Genomic DNA, 13,952 nt, shown 5'->3' on the forward strand with positions numbered 1-13,952 from the left:
TGACAAGCGATATCCCAGTGGTGATACCGTGCCCCTATCATCGTGTGACAGAGGTATTGGCGAATATGTAAGGAGTGTTGGAATAAGTGATATTTCCTCCGAGGTTGAACTTATTCTCGCTTGTGCTTCCACGTTTTCCTTTCCAAGTAAAATTTCTGCATGCACAGTCTGTCCAGCACAGATTTTATTTTTTAATTGGAATGACTGAGGCCAAAGGAATGGTGACGTGTGTAAGGCCAAAGACCAAAAAAATTCAATTAAGGAGGCTTTCTAGAGTTTTATGGCTGCGCGCAAGCTGGGCACTGGTATGGCGCGTAAATCCTGTCTCGTGTATGTTCTTCTGATCTTTATGACGGCAGCGTGACCAAATCTGTAAAATTAACTGCTAATTTTCTCGCATTCCCTTGGGTAATTTTTTTTTTTAAATTGGCTCAGTTCTAACCAAATACAGTTCCTATCAACTACCCTACATTTGTTAAAATCTGTCTGAATATAGTAAAGGAAAAGACAGATTACAGAATGTTGGCAAAAGCGTCTCAGCGACTTTGACTTTTTACCGCTTCAAAATGTCAGGCAATATCATTTCCATAATATGGCAAAGAACAAGAAAATTCGCCGAAGAAAAGTATAAATATTAAGGAATTTAGACGAAAAATAGGAGTATATCTGCCTGTCATTAGATGTGATGTTGCCATGGCAACGTCCATAATCTAAAAATTAACACCCAAAAAATAAGCCATATTATATCGGTACCCATACTGGTAAATCTCTACAGGGAAACCTTCAAGAGAAATAAACTAGGTTTCTTTCCTGTAGTGACGGTATTCACAAATACTCTAGAGAGCCACCTTAAATACATCATGGCAAAAAGCCCGAAAGGATCCTATGGAAATGAATAGCTTCCTTCGAAAACAAATAGGTGGATCATGTAGCTTTCAAGAAAAAAAAATTCATTTCCCTTTTAGGGTCCTGTTCCTCAGAGCACTCCTCTTACCCCGGGTCAAAATTTGTACGTCCCCAGTGATACGTCAAGTGAAGATGAAGAAGTTCTGTTGAGAGTACTAGACGAAAAGAAGCCCTCTCTAGACACTCTAAACACCTTTTTAGCAGCAAGAGACATCAGTCCAGTAAGATCACAGCTGCAAACCCCATGGGAGAAGGCGAGTGCAGGAACGAAACGCTACTACACGCGCAAAGCAGGTCAAGCCACTGTCGCTATACTTAATGACATGACCCCTCAGGATTCACAGTCTTTGTTCAGCGAGGTGGCCTCCTCAGGCGTGTTACGGAAACAGTTCATCTCGAGTGAGGAGGTTTCCTCAGAAAGCAACGTAGATGAGACGCTCATGGCAGCTCTTTCCGAGTGCTATGGTGCTGCAAGCAACTGGGCAACACGGCGACAAATACTATCGATAATGGCAGACAAAGTACGTTACAAGACTCTCCTTAAATACGCACCAGATCTGACAAAATACCGCTACACGAAAGGCAAACGTCACTGCTTGACACATGGCAGAGGAATGCCAGTGCTTCATGAAAGAGCGCCAAGACGAGATGTTTCCCCCTCGCAGATTGAACATTTCATAATGTTTATAACGAGCCCACATATCATGCAAGATCTGCCATTTGGCCAGCGCTCTATCGTACTCAGCGACAAAACGACAATAAAGGTCCCAAATGTTATCAGAACTCTAATCCCTGAGAGAGTGGTATAGCAGTAAACAGCATATTGTGATGAGTGTAACTTCAGAGCGTTAAGCCGTAGCACATTGTTGCGAGTATTATACGTCTGCTCAGCATGTTCAAGGAAATCTCTTCAAGGATTCGACTACATAAGCTCGTCGGGTGCTCAGGCATTTGACAACCTAGCAGAAGTAGCTGAGAAACTTGGGGACGCAGGAAAAGGGAAGCACTGGGTCAAGGATGTGCAGAATGGCCTACGTGCGGCAAAACGCTACCTTAAAAGTGATTACAGGGTAAGTATTCTCATTGATCATTTAGATCGCACTAAGGGGAAACCGCTGTAAACGGAGATGCTATCACGAGCAGTGGTTTACATTTATACGCTGCTTCAAAAGCTTAACTTATATCCACCCCAAGTTCTCAAAAATTAGAGGTTCCTGTTAACTAAAATGTTTTGCTGGTGAAGCATGCAAACTTTTTATCATACTTTTCTGGCATATAGAAACTTGTAGCTTTGAATCAATGAAAGAAACAAAAACAATAAAAGAAGTGAATTAACAAATACATCGCGCAGGTTGATGTTGAAGCATTCGTGGGTTTCGTTCTATCCATTGATTTAATTGATTTAACCCTTTGATTATGCAGTAATGGCAGATGTGATCCAGCAGCTCAAATCCATCATGCCAAGCTTGACAACCGTCTACTATCGGCAAGACAATGCCAGCTGCTATCACTGCGGGCACGTCATTATTAGCTCAAGCAAGTTAGGCCAAAAGGAGGGCATCGTACTTAAGAGGCTTGACTCTTCAGATCCACAGGGAAGAGAGGGTGCGTGTGACCGCAAGGCAGCGACTATCAAGTCTCACATGAGAGTCTTCCTAAATTCAGGAAATGACATCGAGACACCAGAACAGATGTTCAAAGCCATGGTATCTTTCGGTGGAGTGCCTTCCCTTAATGTCACGCTTTGTGAACCGTTTAAAGGCGTGGAAACTCCAGCATTCAAGATAGATGGTGTAAGCCTTTTATCCAACATAGAGTATTCAGCTGAGGGGATTCGCGTGTGGAGGGCGTACGGAATCGGTCCGGGTAAGATCGTGTATCCACAGAAGTCTTCTGGACAAGGTTCAGGCGCTTTACCCGCCCTTGTGGTAGCCCAAGTACACCGAAGTAATTTTTCATCGATAAAAGGGCGAACAACTGCTTCCGCGAAGCCCTCAGGGGATGAAAAAGAATCCACAGGCTCGGGAGGGGAAGATGCTTCGACTAGCTTTTTTGCTTGTCCGGAGGACGGATGTATAAAAAGGTTCATTAGGCATTCCACAGTGCTTCGTCACTTGGACTGTGGTAAGCACCAATATACCCTTGAGCATGAGACCTTATACGACAAAGCTGCTGTCCAATATGCAGAACAACTGGAAGGACAAGGAGCCACTATGGTACCCGTCGTAAGTGTCCCTACCAAACACGCCAGTGCACGAAATCTGGATATCGGCTGGGCGCTGAAGGTAACTGGACCTCGACGTACTAGGTTCACTATTGCACAACGGTCATATCTTACCAAAAAGTTCAAACTCGCAGAGGTGAAAGGGCAAAAAGCTGATCCGGGATCAGTGGCTCGATCTATGATGCATGCAAAAGATATCAATGGTACCAGGATGTTCCATAGTGACGACTTCCTGACAGCCAATCAAATAGGAGGATTCTTTTCACGTCTTGCGTCAAAGAAAACTCTCCCTGACGAAGAAGCTGAAATCGAGGTGATGGAAGCTGCTAGATATGAGGCTGACATTGATACCATGATATCCCAAGTGGTTGACGATCTCACACCAAGGCACCCAATTGTGTTTGACTCTTTCAACCTTTGCGAACTGTCCTCTAAAGGGAAACTAAATACCCTTGCAATCCCACTCCTAAGAGAGATGTGTTGTCACTTTGGTATCGCTGTTGACGACATCAAGGTTAGGCGCCGGAAACCGTACATTGAAAAATTAATAAAAACGCCCAGTGATAAGTGTACTTGTAAGCAGCTATGATTAAAGTAGTATGTATTGGATTAAGTAAGTTCAAGAGATTATGAAGGTAAGAGAAGTAATCCCTCATACTGGCCCTATTCCCATCGTCATCCCTGTTAAGTTATTTTTAGATCTCCTGCGAGATCTGGTATTCCCACAAGGGTTAACTGATAGCCAATCACATGTCCTCATTTTTACCAATGTTGACAGCTGAGCGAATTCCCACGCAATGATCGCGTCCTTCGCGATTTACCATCAAACAAAAATAGCGGAGGATGGTGAGACAAACGCGTATACATGTATACATTTTGTGGACGAACGTGAGTTGTTGACTACAGAGTTAAGAGATTACAATGACTTATGTTTTGAAACCTGTATCTTGGAAGGAACGAGTTATGTAACCGACAGGATTTTGTACAGAATGGCAAATGGAAGACTATAGTCGATAAGTACGATCTCCCTGACTTTAATGAACGCATTCTCGGTTTCCTTTGCGGGATTAAAATATGATGACTTAATTCTTATATGGTGATAAAGTAGACAGATAGAGCTCAACAAAAGTACCAAACATTGTCCGATAAAAATTTTTGAACCCGTGTTATCGGATTCAAGTGAATTTGCAAAGCACATATGTTAAATATAGCTGTCTCCTTAAAAAAAGATTTAACACGGTTTCGTATATGGCACAACCTTGAATGTGGTATCATTGAAAACTAGACAATTAAGCGATTTCAGTTATAGATGTTTGAAACCTGTATCTTGAAAGGATCGAGTTTTATAAGCGACAGAATTTTGTAAACATTGGCAATTCGCAGACTACAGTCAACAAGTAATATATCGCTGACTTGGTTAACGCGTTCTTGATTTTCTTCGCGGGATTAAAATCTGACGACTTAATTCTTAGATATTCATAAATTAGACAGATATCAGACATGAAAGGAAAACTTGAACAGACAGTGCGATAAAAATGTATGAACAAGTGGTATCGCATGGAAGTAAATTTGCAAAGCACGCATGTTAAATATACCTGCATCTCTCAAAATTATTAAACTAAGTTTCGTACATTGGACAGTGTTGAAATTGGTGTCACTGTAAACAACACAGTTAAGCGATATGAATTATATATCTTTGCATCTTGTATCTTGAAAGTAACGAGTTTATAGGCGACATAATTTTGTACACAATGAAATATCGCGGACTACAGTCACCAAGTAACACATTTCTGACTTGGTCAAAGCGTTCTCGATTTTCTTAGCGGACTTAAACTATGGTGACTTAATTCTATGACATTCATAAATTAGACAGCTAACGCTGTCAAACAGTACCACACATGACAGGAAAATTTAAAAATTTTTAAAACCGTAAGATCGGATTGAAGTCAATTTGCAACGCACGCGTAAAATATAGCTCCCTCTTACAAATTATTTAACACGGTTTCCTACATTAGACAAACGTAAAATTGGTATCAGAGTGAATTATACAGTTAACCGATTTCCATGATATATGATTGCAAACTGTATCTTGACGGGGACGAGTTTTGTAAGCGACAGAATTTTGTAGACGATGAGAAAGTGCGCACTAAAATGGACAAGTAACGCAATGCAACCAAGGTAAACATATCTGCGTCTGACAAAATTATTTAACACGGTTTGATAGATTGGAAATTCTTCAAATTGGTATCACTGTAAACTAGACAGTTAAGCAATTCCAAGGATGTATGTTTGAAACCTGTATCTTGCAGACAATGAATTTTATCAGGCCATGAAACTCAATTTTGAAAACGGTGAGTGGCATCGTACAGAATTTGCCGCACTTTCCCTCCTCCACGAAACTTCCACGTAACGCGCGCGGTAACATTATCCGCGGGAAAATTGATATCATCTAAAAATAACCTAAAATGGATTACGATGGGAATAGGGCCAGTATGAGGGATTACTTCTCTCACCTTTATAATCTCTTGCTTGGCATCATTGTGTTGCCATGATAAGCTACGTAAGGTGACAATTAGGAAATTCGAAATATTGTATTTTCGAAACGAAAGACGTCATGGAACTGGAAACTTGGAAAAAGATTTATTTTTCGGGTATGTTCAACCTCCTATAGATGACAATTCAGAAGACCTTGCTAATTTGATGATCTCACTGTGAAACCATCTATAGTTTGACAATTACGTGCAGCTACTGCAAAGCTTTGTTTATCTCGAAAACGACGGCTTCATTAAACGCGTAAACGGGCTCAATTGGTCGGTTAGAAACAAACTACGAAAGCTACATTAAGTAATTGTTGTAAGAATTAAAACCTCACCTCAGAACCGTATTCTTCACAGATCATCATCTGCGAACACGGGGCACCCAAACATTTCGCTCGTCCTCGCGAACTATCGGCAATTTCAGAGTCCGAACTTTGGTACTCTTCGTTTGCGGATTGGCTCCGAAGTGTATTCTATTGTTACATACTCATTTTAGGAAAAACTAACACAATGGCAGTGACTACGCACCATGCGCAGTAGACACAAAAACTACCTCGTCCAAAATGTATCACCCTACTTCTGCGCCACTTGGTATTCCGAGTAAACGCTTTAAAAAAGCGTCTTGTTAACAGAGGGGACTGGTTTGGAAGCTCGGCAAACATCAAAGGAGCAAACAAAGATGCCAAGATTTAGGTTGGAAAGTCCACGACCGTGCACAATCTTTTGTTTTGCGCTCATACACTATGCATGAATTACGTAACCAACATGTTTCTATTGGTTAGTTCCTCAGTACGGAGTAAACAATAGTGGTCAAGGCCAAAAAATAGAACAAAAACCTACAACAAAGGAAGTTGTCGGGTTTCATAACCAGTCCCGTCTATTAACCATGGTCAAATATTATATTTTGACCTAATGATGGTGTCATGAGGACACCGAAACGTTGTCTTAAATATGATTTTACCCGTAATTTTCATCATCAAATTAATATCTAACGTCCCAAAACTTGCGCAATTTTTTCCTAATGCTCCTATTGTCGCCTACAGGAAGGACAAATCACTCAAGGACTTTTTAGTCAGAGCTTCAATTCCTCCTCAAACTGGAAACCACCTAAACCTAGCAAATCCTACTCACCTACTACCTCTTAAATCGCAAAATAGAAAGAATATGAGCTCTTAAACCACCTCAAGTCGGAGCCCTTTTTCTTTTGCATTTAAAAACTAAACGGAGCTATACGGTAAGGAGGGTGACAATACTACAACTACTACATCATTGTCCGTTTCTTTCTGCTTTTACGGGAAGACCAATTTCAACTTTTCCCCTTTTGCAAAAAGCGAAGTTTGACTCGCAGAGTGATTTAATATGAACTCCTAGGAGCGCAGTCATGTTTCAAGAACTAATAGGGACTTTAAGATCTACAACGCCGACGTCGACGAAAACGTCTTTCGCGATTATTGCATCTCGTTCATGTTGTACATTGTGGACGAAGTATCCTAAAAGTAAATTGTTGCTAGTGGTTTCAGATTAAAAATGAAGAATAAAAGATTCACATTTGTACACTCGCGTTGTCTTTGAAACCTCACATTTGGTGATTTCACGTCGTTGTTGTGAAGAGGACCGCAAAAATAGTTGCTAAAATTTGTGCCGCACGTGCAGCACGATGCTTTTTCGTGTTTTAACCAATGATATTGTTGCTTTGTGGGGTTCTCGTTGACGACCGCGACGTAGATCTCAAAGTCTCTACTTTTTCGCCTTCAAACTTAAAAACCAACTTACCAAAGGTAAAGATATTTGTATTCTCCACTTGCACAAATCCCATAATACACCTCTTTAACCCCACCCCCCTCCCCCCCCAGAAAAAATTGCATAGGCATTGTTTTCGATTTCTCTTGGGACATCTTCATGTAGGATTTGTGCAAGTAGAGAACTAATCTTAACTTACTGGCTGCGCAGTTCCCCCAAAAGCCGTGCTGATCATAATTATCCGTTGTTGAACACCAAAGTTTGTGATGGCCATCAGTCGTGCAACTGCTGTAAACCTTTCCACGGTAGGTGAAAGGAAAATGGCACCATTCACCTCCTTTTGTCTTAACACTGCAACCCTCAGCTTCTGTGGTGGACACTGTAAGTTATTATGAAATAATTAGGACAGTACACGCACTCTCATTGGTCAATAACTGTGTTTAGATAAGAGTATGAAATCACACGAGTTTTGATTGGTTATGTAGACAGACGCGCGTTTTGATTGACTGGTAGGAAATATGAGCTTGTATCAAGAAAATCTGTTTCAATCTAAAAGTATAAAAAACCTGGGTTTTTTCCTTGATTTGTCGAATCGTCTTTGAAAAATATTATATAAAAGCAATAGAAGACTTTTTTTCCGGGTTTCCATAGCCTCATCTAAACACTAGGGGGAGTTGGAAGAATTCTCAACAGTTATGCAAACCCTCGAATTAGTTCCGTAAATTAAGCGCTGTTCCGACCAATGTCATTTTTCAGAAACTACCACACCCTTGTCACGAAGTGATTATAATAACGCGAATTTATATTTGAGATGACGTTTTCGTTGCCCCTGCCGTCGTCGTTGCTTAAGTTCCCTAATATCATTGCTTAAAAGAGGAGAAATAACAATTTGGGTCGACTCGAATAATTAACAACGCCTAATTTTAATCAAACGTTGAACTTAATTCAGTCGAATCGAACTGCTACACCAAAGAAATAAAAAAGTGGTCTTGTTGGGCTGTGGTTTTTCAAGGTAAAATCAATGTTTCGCCCTCTGTACAATTCACGGTAACCGTTACAAGGACGCTGATGGTGAAAAACTTATGGAATATGCAAATACGTTAACAGCGATAATTCATGCATATATAATAAGCACGCGCAGGCTCAAAATAAAGCACGTTCTTTCGTGAATGAAACAGTGAAAATGGAGCCTTTAGACCAGAAACTGCGAAAGCATCTTCTCCTCAAAATGATTCAAAATTCCCGAAGAAGACGGTCTTTAATGCTAAAGCTTACTCTGCTATTGAAAAGTAGACGGCATCTTTTTATTCAGCTTAACCTTTTGACGGCCCTCCTTCTGAAATCGAGGCTGATTTATTCATTAACATGACTTAACTTTGATTATCATTGATTATGCGTTTGGTTCGGCTCATGTGAAAATCGGTGTTTGACCCAAAGTTGGTCTTCAGGCGTTCTTCACGGCTGGCCAGGCGTGAAAAACGCTCCAAATAAAATCAGTCGAACTTGATTGGGTCAAACGCCACATGAGCCTAATTGGTTGAATTGGGTTCGGCTCATGTGAAGTACGGCGTTTGACCCGGACAACGCGACGGCAACGAGGACGTCCTCCTTTGCATATTTAGTGAGCAAAAACAATAGCTTTGCACGCCCTGCACGCATTGTTTCCGAATTTCTCTTGGGACATACTCATGTCCCAGGAGAAATTGCAAACAATGGTTACGCAAAATTTGGGGGGCGGGGGTAAAAGAGGATTTGTGTAAGTAGAGAACTAATCTTAACTTACTGGCTGCGCAGTTCCCCCAAAAGCCATGCTGATCATAATTATCCGTTGTTGAACACCAAAGTTTGTGATGGCCATCAGTCGTGCAACTGCTGTAAACCTTTCCACGGTAGGTGAATGGAAAATGGCACCATTTACCTTCTGTTGTCTTAACACTGCAACCTGTGGTGGACACAGTAAGTTGGTAGTGCAAAATGCAAGACGAAGCCAGATCCGTGAAGTAAATCACGAAAATGGGTTTATTTTCTAACGACACGGCTAACGTTTGCAAAAACGTATCCCTTCCTTGTACTTGTACATATTCATTGCCGTGAAGTTGACATCTTAAATTCCCACGACCTGCTCCTGTCTAATCTTGTAGCTCAGTCGGTAGAGCAGCGGTGTATTAACCCGAAGCTCGTAGGTTCAATTCCCACCCCGATCAGAGCTTTTCTCTGTCCTTGCAATTTTGTGGGCCCAATTCCAATAATAAGGCTAACGCTTATGCGGCTTACATAGGTAGAAAAAAGCACCTCACACTACATTTCTCCCTTGTTCCCTTTTCACTTCATCCAGGAGCCCTTGACTAGGAGCTTACAACTTCATTGCATCTATGAAACGGCGTTTTTACAGACCAAGTTATTTATAGTTTGATTTTCCCGTGAAACCGGACCTTTCCAGCCAATCAAAAGTCTTGCATGAGAAATTAATCCACATGGGAATGAGGATTGGCACTCGTGCAAGCCAAATCGTATTTGAAAACTCGTCTAAAAATAGCTTGATCTGTGAAAATGCCGTTACATAGACCTAGTATTGGAGCTGTAGGCTCTTAGTCATGGGCTCCTGCTTCATCCCATAAACGTGCCACTTCATTTTATTTAAGGTGCTTTATAAAACAGACAACGCGCGAATCAACGCAAGGGGTTTCCGCAAGCACGAGCGTGCGAAGAATGCGCGCTCTCAAGCGATAGCGAGGCTTTGAAAGAAACCAAGAAATGATAGCGTTGTCATTAAAACCTCAAATTTGATGATTTCACGTCCTTGTACGTAAAGTACCTGCGTGTTCGCGCGTGCAGCACGATTCTTTTTCCTCTTTTAACCAATGATATCATTGTTTTGTGACCTTTTTCTCGACGTAGGCATCACCGTCACTACTTTACCAATCGTCTTATTTATTCACGTTTGTAGATCACTGGAGTCATAGAACTGCTGTAGCTACATTCGAGAGTGAATGATCAGTGTTCCCTGAGCATTTTTTTGAAAAGAAAGCGTTTGTATCCGAAATACTTTAAATGATGGACCGCCTAATATTTTTGCAAATTTACCGAGCGCTGAGATCTTGAATAATTATGGAGTTTGAGAAATGACGACGGCTACGGCTACGCCAACGCCGCAAAACAATAATAGGGAACTTGAGCAACGACAACGGGTGACGGTAACGAGAACGCGACGAATTTGTATATTTAGAGGGGAAAAAACAATGGCCTTGCTTGCCCTACACCAGCATTTTTCACTTTTATCCATGCCTTTGCCGTCGTCTGCAGAACAACAACGTGAAATGGCTAAATTTTAGGTTTTATGAAGAACGTCAACACTTGACAATAAATTTTCATTTACTCCCGCAATTTACGAGTGGTTCCGACCAATAGGAAGCTTAAGCACGCGCGTTTTTGAGACGCGGACGGCAACCGAAAGAGAACATCTCGCGTACCAGGACAGTGGTGTCTCCCGGATTTTTATCCTATGATCTCTAATAGAGAAAATATACTTAGTAATGTAAATGTGGTTGTGTGAAGACAAGTTAAAAGGAAAAGCAGCTCACTTCTGGTTGCCGTCCGCGTCTCAAAAACGCGCCGGCTTAAGCGCCCTAATGTCATTTTTGAGAAAACACTACACCCGCGTCACGAAGTGATTATCATAACGCGAATTCCTATTTTCAGATGACGTTTTCGTTGCCGTCGCCGTCGTCGTTGTTTAAGTTCTCTATTAGATTAGAGTTTGAATCCGCAACTTTTTCTTTCCGGATACGCCTTCTCCACACGTATCCAGCGAATTCGTTGGCGAATATATCCGGAATTTTTTAAATGCACTCTACAGAGTGGAAATTTTTTAATCCGTTATGAATCCGGAACTGCGTGGACGCTAAGGACGCTTTCCATTTGACAGAACTGACCGGCCAGACCGGGCAGTTGGAAGGACTAACTCTACAGGGGAGTCAGGGTGGTTTAGTGGTCATCAACCATGCCTCCCACCTCTGTGACCTGGGTTCAATTCTGGCTCGTGTCGTATGTGGGCTGAGTTTCAGTCGATCTCAATCTGACTCCGAGGGTTTTTCTCCGGGTACCCCGGGTACCCCGGTTTTCCTCCCTCCTCAAAATCGACTCTCGGCCTATTCCATCAGGCTGTGGTGCTGTGCTCCGAGGTCATTCATGGGTCGTGTTCAGGGGCCGAGCGCCTAGCCGGCAGCACAGCTCTTTCAGAGCGGGAGACAACACAGACAAAACACTTATTTACAACGGACTTAACTGATTAGAGTGTAATGTGAAGTGCTAGTTTTCAACCCCATATCAACTATGTGAGCGTTAGCCTTACTAATGGAAATTGGCCCACACAAGGACAGAGAAAAACTCTGACCAGGGTGGGAATTGAACCCACGACCTTCGGGGGAAACTGGCTCACCTTTCTGAGAGGTCGCCAAAATGAACTGTGTCACCACCGCGATCGAGGTGGAAGCCAACAAGAGGCGTGACATGTGTACAAATTAAATTCTAGACCTTGTGAATTTACTTCCGGTCGGCCTGATCTCGAAGGAGGAGGAGGTTCCCTGTAAGTCTTCATTCATAGGTCGTCACTTTTCAGTCGGGTATGATATAGTCGAAACTTCCGTAAGCGGGACACCCTCGAGACCAAGGCTAAGTGTCCGCTTACGGTAGGTGTCCGTTCAAGTTGAAAAAAAAAGAGGTGCAATACAGGGCATATAATACACCACAACAAGTCTTTTACAGCTCCTTAAGACAACTTGCAGTTGTGTTTCAAGGTGAGTAGGCAGGCAAAACACGACTCTTATTGGTCAAGATAGGAAATTCAAAGACCTCAGAGCTTTTCTCTAACAAGTACATCTTTCAAAGACCTCCTTAGGGGAGAGTTTTTAATGATTTCTCTTAGTAAGGGCTGGTTTTGTATAAGATGCCATTTGTTCATTAGAATTTGTTTGACATTGGGTGAGGAAGTTCCTGAAGAGTGCGTCTAACTCAGCAACGGCAGTTCTTATTACGGGAAAGCGGATAAACTGTGAGAGGAGCAGGATATGGTATAGAATTGCCTTGCTCCTTTAAAGTGCCCCTGTGATAAAAAAAACCACTTACTTTTTTCCTTCCGATTTTGAAAGTGTGTTTACTTAACACCTGACTGGCAAAATTTTGAGCTTTGATTTTTATCCAAAGGCCGTTTACTTTGAGTGTAAGTTTTGGATTTCACGGTCCGCCATTACTCACGTTCAAAACTGACCGATTGGACCTCGGACGGTTGGATCCAGGGAGAAGTTACGTCAGAGGCTCACTAGCTTAAAATTTCAGCGTGTGAACGCAGCTTACTATATATGCAAAGCGTGAGTTTAAAAGTCTGAAACCCCAAAACTCCCGTGCTGCATATTAATTCTGCGGCGTACACACGTATTGCATTCTTAAACTAATGAGCCTTTGACGTCATTTTCTCCTCGATCCAGCTCTCTCAAGAACATAATGTTAGTGATGGCGGACCATTAAAAAGGAAAATTACAGTTAAAATAAAGAGGTCTCTTTTTGAAATCAAGGCTTAAAACGTGTGTCACTTAGTGTTTTGCTAACATAGTTTGAAATCCAAAGAAAAATATGACTTGATTTTTTGGTCACAGGGGCACTTTAAGGAGACAAATTTTCGTGCGACTGGCTTGAAGAAAAGTTTAAAAAGGAAATGAAATGAAAAAAAAGCTAATTTTAATCAAAAGGACTATGTTTTGTCCAGGACAGTCGACTGCGATTAAACCGTTAAAATCGAACCCATTTCGTTAGATATACGGGAGGATATTTTAGACCCTGTGGACCCCGAATAGGTGTCCGTGTCCGCTTACGAGAGACGTCCGATTACAGGTGGCGTCCTTTAGTGGAGGTTCGACTGTACTCAAGTTTTGCCAGTCAAAGTAAGACAGATCCACTTTTTATGACGACAGTTTAAGCCCTACCTCCATGGATAGTCACCTGGCGGATGGACATTGGGTTGGTTCCCGCCAGACGCTGCTGAGTGAAGTACTTGTCGCTTATCCATAAAGGTTTATTTCTAATGAAAGCCTCACATCTGGAAGGAAGTCTTGCGTATGTCTAGAAGAGAAAAAGAGACGGTTTCGTTGAGAGGATTTCCGGGTAGGAAACGTTTTCTAGTTGGTTAGTACCCAGTAGTCAGGAAAACCAATACCCCCCCCCCCCCCCCCCCCTCATCTACTTACTCCAATTGCTGGCTCCATGAATGACTGGAAAAATGCTGATAGCAGGAGATACTCTGAAATGTTTGCGATCCCCTTTCCACCAGTGATACTCATATATTGGTAAAGAGATGCATTGCTTGCTGAAATCGAGGAAAGATAACTAGTGACGCAGTATCTGCTGAAAGGATCTTGAGTTAACACAACAGCCAGTTCATTGGGTGTCATATTTAATAATGCAAAGCCGTGCACGGAAGCGTCGAATTTGTAGGTAAACGTGGCCTGTTTTCCAGCCAGCTCTTTGTCCCTCATCGCTTTACATATTTCACT

The 13,952-nt window shown here is 42.0% G+C and overlaps 1 long non-coding RNA gene across 1 annotated transcript; it reads right to left on the minus strand.

Moving 5' to 3' along the window:
• Nucleotides 1–7,647: 7,647 nt before the first annotated feature.
• Nucleotides 7,648–13,500, minus strand: LOC137969538 (uncharacterized). Its single transcript, XR_011116685.1, has 3 exons — nt 13,386–13,500; nt 9,191–9,349; nt 7,648–7,786 (listed from the first exon to the last, which is right to left on the minus strand). It is a non-coding gene; the product is annotated as an uncharacterized lncRNA (long non-coding RNA).
• Between the last annotated feature and the right edge of the window lie 452 nt (nt 13,501–13,952).

This window comes from Montipora foliosa, chromosome 9 (assembly GCF_036669935.1).
Source record: "Montipora foliosa isolate CH-2021 chromosome 9, ASM3666993v2, whole genome shotgun sequence".
Classification (NCBI taxonomy): Eukaryota; Metazoa; Cnidaria; class Anthozoa; order Scleractinia; family Acroporidae; genus Montipora; species Montipora foliosa.